The sequence below is a fragment of the Octodon degus genome, unplaced genomic scaffold (assembly GCF_000260255.1).
Source record: "Octodon degus isolate 3935 unplaced genomic scaffold, OctDeg1.0 scaffold00145, whole genome shotgun sequence".
Classification (NCBI taxonomy): Eukaryota; Metazoa; Chordata; class Mammalia; order Rodentia; family Octodontidae; genus Octodon; species Octodon degus.
This window is the reverse complement of record NW_004524721.1, coordinates 4,025,980-4,034,001: the sequence shown is the minus strand read 5'-3', so window position 1 is coordinate 4,034,001 and position 8,022 is coordinate 4,025,980. Positions and strand designations below refer to the sequence as shown.

General features: G+C 37.2%; 2 pseudogenes; one reads left to right on the top strand and one right to left on the bottom strand.

Moving 5' to 3' along the window:
- Positions 1-3,876: 3,876 nt before the first annotated feature.
- LOC111812840 lies at positions 3,877-3,960 on the top strand (annotated as a pseudogene).
- A 1,600-nt stretch (positions 3,961-5,560) lies between these two features.
- The window catches only part of LOC101563725, a 24,493-nt pseudogene continuing 22,031 nt past the window's right edge, over positions 5,561-8,022 (bottom strand).

Sequence of the window (8,022 nt, the reverse complement as noted above, 5' to 3'; positions counted from 1 at the left end):
TTAGCTTGGTTTTGGAATTGAATATTTCAGTTTGGCATACAAAGCTTCTTGGATTATTCTCTGACCATGAAGTCTGGCTTCCTTTGCTTATCAGCAGTATTAGAGGATAGAGGAAAAGCATTTTTGTGATCCATCAATAAAATAGTGAACAAGTTGAGAATTTATAGATGAAAACAGGAATGTTTCCAAAAATCTACAAAAACATCAGTAATAAGTAACCAACATCTTTCAAATAATTTTATTATATCCATGGCTAAGCTGGACATTGAATATTTTCCACAGCCCAGCTCTTTTTTTAATGTATTTGGTACAGGGTATCACTACACAGCACAGACTTGTAGTGGTCCTCCTGTTTTCAGCTTTCCCAGTGCTGGGATTACAGGCATATGCCACTGTGCCAAGTCTTGGTGGCTGGCTCAGTGCCCAGAGGTGGAGCCAGTAGAGTGTGTGGTGCTGGGGATTGAACCCCAGTCACTGAGCTTTCCTAAGCAGATGCTTAGTCTGTGAACTATGTCGCAGGCCCTCATAGCCCAACTCTTATGACAATTCTGTAAAACTTTTTGGCAATAGGGATTAAACCCACAGCTTTCTCACTAAAATATGCTCCCCCCTCCCCAGGCTACTAGGCCTCCACTGAATTCAGACCAGCCTACTGTTAACTTTAAAAAGAGATTAGAGGAAGACTCTGAGGTTCTGTTTCACAGCAAAATTGAGGTTGATCCATATACAATAGCCCTCCTTATTCAAGGAGTTACATTCCAAGAGACCAGGATGCCTGAAAGTAGTCCCTAACCCAATACATTGTGTTTTTCTATTCATATTTATAAATGGGGCACAGTAAAGCTGGGAATGATGGCACATCCCTGTAATCCCAACTATGATTATTCTAAGGTAGAAAAGCGTGTGTAAATGGACTTAATCACTGCGTGCTAACTGGGTGCTTCCTGGTAGACATCAAAATGCTACTTTCGGTCCATCCTACAGGACACAGCATGCTGATTCCTGAGGAATTTCCTGTATGGCAAAGCAGAACCTGGCATGTGATTCCAACTTGGTATCACCAGTCTTCTCAAGTACTTCCATCACAGGAGAAAGAAATACAGTTATCTAGATCCTGGTGTTTGCTTTAATACTTGTTCTCTCAATCTGTGTGTGTTTGCAAAATTATATACTCACTATTTCAAAAAAAAAAAAAAAAGAATTAAATGAGGAAAAAAGAAAATTTAAGCATGAACTGTTCGTCTGAATTGACCAGTAGAAATCAGCAGTACAGTTATCCAAGCTATCCTGGGTACATACATAAATATTTTTCCCTGCCTTCTTCCTTTTCTCCTTTCCCTCATCCCAGTTGCTCCTTCCCTTTCAACATTTTGTTGGGTGCTGGAAGTCGAGGCTCCGGAGGAGTGCACTGCAAGTGAGGAACAAAGCATAGCAGAAACAGACACCTTCCTGGCCAGGGAAATGGTCAGTCCAGCAGAAGAGTACAAAATGGACCACAAGAAGAGATGGGGCGCGCTTCTCTTCAACCACGAGCTCTTCTTCTGGCACACGACGCCGCCAGAAAGGCAGGGCACCAACGTCCACAGGGATAAGCTGGCTCGCAGGTTTTCAGAGCTGGGATTTGAAGTGAAATGCTTTAATAATCTGAAAGTGGAAGAGCTGCTGCAACAAATTCCTGAATGTCACGGAGGTGAATGCGGCCACTGTGCGCAGCCCTGTGGGCACAGACTTCCTCACGTGCTGCCTGGTGGCAGAAGGATACTATTCTCACCGAGAAACCGTGTGTGGCTCATGGCACATCCAAGATTTATGTGAGGTGCTCGGGAAACACGGGTCCACACTAGAGTTCACGGAGCTGCTCGTGCTGGTGAACAGGAAGGTTTCCCAGTGCTGTGGAGCTTCTGCAAAGACCCAGTGCCACTGACAAGAAGCAGGTGTCCTGCTTTGCCTCCATGCTGACAAAAACATTGAGCTTCTCGCCAAAGCCCAGAAGCTAGGGCTGGCTGGGCCTGTGCAGCCCACGCCTGGCCCTTTTTATGTCGGATGCACAGCCCCAGGTTCAGCTTCGGGTGGGAGTCCCTCCCCGGTAGAGAAACGTCAACTTGTTTGTTTGTTAATATAGTCATGTTAAAAAGACTTGAAAAATACTCAGCTCAGGAAATTACACAAAAATCTACAAGCATTGAGTGTTGCTGTTTTTTAATGTGCCCATAAATATCTGGCTGATTGAGCTTACACCTTATGCCTTTTTATAAAATCTTCCTTTACAATGCTTTCAAAAATTTTGAAATCCAAGAATTACATCATAATATCCTTTCAGTAAGATATTTGAAAATCATGCCATATTTAACTTTTCTGATTTAAAAAAATAAGTAAAAATAAACATTTTGTTTTTCAATTTCACAGTATCTATTTTACCTTTTGGGTTTTATTTACTCTTTCACCTTCTTACACTAGGAAGACAATACAATGTTTACACATATGGGTCTGATTTATTTCACTTATGAGTATGGTCTTTAGTCTTTAGCTTATTGCATGCTTATATCTGGTTATCTGAACAATTAATTTAAAGACAACAATAACTACTTTTATTGAATTCTCATGATTTTGCTTAGTGAAATTCTGTATCATTTTTATTTTTTAATACTTTTTATTCCCTTTTTTAAAAAAAGAAAGAAAAAAAAATATATATATATACACTCACTATTCCAAACCCCAGAATTTAGTTAAAATTTTATTTAAATTTATATTTCTCTAAAATGTTAAATAGTTACTGCAAAGTTACCTATAAATACTTCATTGTTTTCCTTTAAATATTTCATTTTCTCCTTCACAAATAATTGTAAGTCTCTTAATCTAATGCTGAGCTGTTATCTTGAAATTCATTTATAAGTATAGATACAATATTTTCCACATAGCTGGCTTCAGGTGTCTGGCTATTGCCAAGGATATCTGGGAACTGTGGAGAAAGATGCCATACTAGATTGTTGTGGTTACTTCCTGAATAACTGCAAAAATATCAATCTAATCGGGCATTGTTATCACAACCTAGTGAATACCAGCTGGCCGATATCTGGGGCACAGATATGGAGTTCCTTTTCACCAAGTCTCCTGCTTAAGTTGACTTTGACTAAAATTCCAAATAAAAGCACAAAGGGCAGCGGGCAGTATTTAGGCAACACTCTACCTGTGGTCAACTATAGTCTGAAAATAGTGAAAAAATCCCAGAAATAAACAATTCCTAGGCTTTAAATTTTGCACTCTATTGAATAGCAAATAAAATGTCCTGTTACCCTGCTTTGCTCTGTCTGGGATATGAATCATCTCTTTGTCCAATGTATTGACATTGTACAAACTACCTACCTGCCTTCCTGGTAGTTATCCAGTAGTCATCTTTCTTAGCAGATCTGCTGCTGCAATACTACAGGGCTTGGGTCTAACGATGCAGAAAATTTTTTCATTTATTTATTTGCTGTTTCTACTTCTTGATCTGAGACATGTCTATTCATTTGAAATGCACATTTTTGGACTGTGTCTTTAAATTTTGGGGTAGTAAGTTTTTGAGTTCTTTTTATATTCTTTTTTATTTTGGGAAGTTCCTAATTTTATTTTATTTTAAAGAGTAAAAACAAAAACAAAAGCAAAGAAAAACAGCAGAAACAGAGTAACATACAACAATACATATGGTACACATTTTCAAAACAAAAACAGCAAATTAACAATGGTTATATTACAATTTTTATTGTCAAATATGTTGCTCAGATTAACAGATATGGGTTTGCAAGATTGGACAAATAATAGAACATTAACACTTGCTTTAAATAAGTTATAATGATTTTTTTTCTTGACCTTTTTACTTGGTTTTATTATTTTTTTATTGTTTCTCAGCCTTTTGGCTAAGATCAAGTGTAGTATCTGTTCTTACAGTTTAATTTTTTTTAGTTTATTTATTTATTTTTAATTTAGTTTATTATTTTTTAATTTATTTTACAGAGACTATAATAGTAATTGATGAGACATTAGAAATGGTACATATTTAGAAAAACAAGAGGAGGAGTATTTGTGGTTTTTGTATTGCACATTGCTGCCTCCAGTATGGTTGCTCAGGTTGCAGATATTAATAGAGTTAGTCAAAGTGAAAATGTTAAATTTTAACTGCTGTTTTCAAAAAAACTGATGGAAATTAGTAATACAATCATCTCAGCTGTCCTGTATATATACTTACAGGATTTCCCCCTTCCTTTTTTTCCTCTTTTCTCCTTTCCCTCATTGTTTATTCCTTATATTCAGTTTCTTTCCATTTTACTATATCTATTATACCTTTCAGATTTTATTTATTCTTTTAGGTTCTTATACTATGGAGATGATACAATACTTAGACATGTGAGTCTGATTTATTTCACTTATGAGTATATCCTTTAGTTGGATCAATTTACCTATGCAGGCCTCAAGTTTGTCTTTCTTTATGGCTGAGTAATACTTGATTGCATAAAAATACCACACATTTTTTTCATCCATACCTCAGGTAATGGGCATTTGGATTGTTTCCAAGATTTGGTTATAACAAATTGCAGTGTTAAAAACATGGCTGCACTAATATCATTGTGATATGATATTTTCAGTTCTTTTGGAAAAATTCCCAGAAGGGGAATAGCAGGGTTAAATGAGACCAATCCTACTTTTTTGAGGTTCTCCACACTGATTTCCACAGGAGTTGTATCAGTGTATGTTCACACCGACAGTATAAAAGCATTCCTTTTTTCCCACAGCCTCTCCAGCATTTGTTATTAGTTGATTTCTTCATACAGCCATTCTTTCTGGGGTGAGATGGTATCTCAGTGTTGTTTTAATTTGCATTTCTTGAATCGCCCATGCTATGGAACATTTTTTCATGTATTTATTTGCCATTCTTATTTCTTCCTCTGAGGATTATGCATTCATTTTATTTTTTCCTTAGAATTATTTTATTAAATCATAAATGTAAAACAGCTTCTTAACTCTATGCACACACTAAATTTTTTAAAGGAAAAAGCATTAGGTCTTATTGCACCATGATCCCTGGCTAATAGCTTTTCAAAGCTTTGAGAAAAATCTTAAGAAAGGTTTCACATGTCCTGAAACTTACAAATTTAACATTATCAAAGAAGGAATGATTCTACACTCTCACAAAGACCACTAGAAAGAAGCAACAATTAAAAACTAAGAAACTGTCTCAAAGGCATTTTTACAATCCTTCCTCCACAGTAAGGTAATGTTATCAAATAATCCAATCCATTCACAAAATGGCTCTCTGCATCTGTTCTGGTGTCTTCTGCCATATCATTGCATATTCATGCATTATTGAGATAAGAGTTTCCTTAATATTGTTATTTCAATAACCTGAAGCTGTTCTGTTACCTCTGGGCTCTCATGGTCTCCTATTTACACAGTGAAACCCATGACAAATAGGAAGAAGCTCAGTATCAGCTCCTCCCACCATAACCCCCACTGCCTCCTGGACCATAATTTCCTCCACCATATGATCCTCCTATGTTCCTGCTACCACCAAACTATCCACTTTTCATTGGACTATAGGTAGAAGGTTGCTAGTTATAATTTTCAAAATCATTCTAATTTTCACTTCCATAATTTCCTCCTCCATAATTGTCACAGCCACCTCCATAACCCTACCCTGGTCTCCATATCTGGGTCCTCCACCACCATAGCCTTCTCTTCCCCCTCCATAACCAGGGCTACCTCCCAAATTGCCACCTCCAGGTCCTCCTCCATACCCATTATAGCCATCGCCAAATCCATGTCCACTTCAATAGCCATCAGATCCTCCTCTAAACTTACTGCTTTGTCCTGGTCTTAAATTCCCACCGCCACCACATGAACCCCCAAAACCAAAGTTCCCTCCTCTTCCACTCCCTGCTCTTTGGACTTCCTGCATTTCTTCTCTAGACAAGGCCTTTCTTACTTCTGCATTATGACCATTAATGGTGTGGTATTTTTGCAACACAATTTTATCCACAGGATCATGGTCATCAAAAGTAACAAAACCAAATCCTCTTTTTTTTCCCAGACCGACTATCAGTAATTATGTCAATGGTATCAGTTTTTCCATATTCTTCAAAGTAATCTCTAATCTTCTACCTATGGTCTTCAGTATCTTCTTTAATTCCACCAACAAACAGTTTCTTCACAGTCACACGAGCCCCTGGCTTGCCAGACTTTTCTCTTGCTACAGCATGTTTTAGTTCAACGACTCTCCCATCAATTGAATGACATCTTGCAGCCATGGCAGCATCAACCTCAGCCATGGATGAGAAAGTTACAAAACCAAATCCTCTAGATCATTTGCTTGCAGGATCCCTTATAACCACACAGTCTGTCAATTTTCCCCCTTGCTCATAGTAGTTCCTCAAACTTTCTTCTGTGGTTTCAAAACTTAAGCCACCAATAAAAAGCTTATAAAACTGTTCTTTTTCTCTCTTTTTCCTCTCCAAAGGGACATTTTCTAAAGTTTTCTCATAGATTTTTTCAAACTTACCCGATGTCCACTATCAATTATAAATGTTCTTAGGGTCAAAGAAAGCAACTAAGTAGATCCCCTTTGTTTAAAACCACATTAGACTTATCAACATAATCAAAATTGCAAACAAATGAGAACAAGTGATAAAGTTCAAATACATTGTGGCTCAAGCCTAAAACACTCTGAACATAGTAATTAATACACATTGAATTAAGAACCAAGCCAAACTTTTACCACAGTAAAACACTGACTTTATTTCATTTTCTCTGTAATTTCTGACTTGTAAGTCTCCGTAGTCTTAAACTTTCCAGTAAATATACTATTGAAAAATGAAAACCTTCCACAATTCAACTAGAACCCTTGAGAACAGTAAACAACTAAATAGCCCCCCCCCCCCCCCAATAATCTCACTCACTGCCATGCTCAGTAGCAAGGCTGCCACTCCCCCCACCCCCCATAGAAGTTTCCTACAAGTCCACTGCTTTCTGAATCAAGGCAGCCCCAAGTAAAACCATTTCTCAAACTATGAAGGGCTGGAAAACAGAAAAAGCTTTCTTTGTCCTATTTATTCATTTTAGATGCCCATATTTGGATTAGGTCTTCAAATTTTGGGGGCCTGATTTTTTTTAGTTCTTTATGTATTCAAGATAGAAGTCCTTTGTCTGAGTGATTGTTGGTTAAGATTTTATCCCAATTTGTGGGTTGTCTTTTCATTCTATTGGTGACTTATTGTGATGAGCAGAACCTTCCCAATAAGATGAGATCCCAGTTCTTGATTCTTTGAAGTATTTCCTGTGCAGTTTGGTTTTTGTTCATGAACTCTCTACCTACCCCTATGTCTTCAAGATTTTCACCTACTTTCTCTTCCAGAGGCCATTTAGTGTTTCTCTTTTAATATTTAGATCTTTAATCCATTTCGACTTTAGTTTAGTGCATGGTGATAGACCCAGATCTAGTTTTAGTTTTCAGCATATGGAGAGCCAGTATTTTCATCACCATTTGTTAAAGAAGCTATTGTTCTTCTAGTGAATGTGTTTGGTCCCTTTGTCAAAGGTAAGATCCTAAGTGTGTTTGTAGATGTATGTGCATCTTCTAATCTGTTCCACTGATCCTCAGGTTAATGTTTTTTTGCTAGTACCATGCTGATTTTATCACAGTAGCTTTATGACAAAATTTCGAGTCAGGGGTTGTAATGCCTCCTGCCTTGCCTTTGTTAGCCAGGATTGCCTTCACTACTCTAGGTCTTTTCTGGTTCCAAATACATTTTAGGAATATTTCCTCTAGATCTATGAGGTACACTGATGGTATTTTGTTAGGGATTTCATTAAATCTGTGTAACAATTTTAGAGTATGGCCATTTTCACAATGTTAGTTCTTCCTGTCCAGGAGTAAAGAATATCTTTACATTTTCTGAAATCCACTTTGATCTTTTTAAAAGTATTTTAAATTTAAAGAGCTGGCCAAATTGCTCAGTGGATTAAAGCTCCTGCAAGCAGGCACAGGGGCAA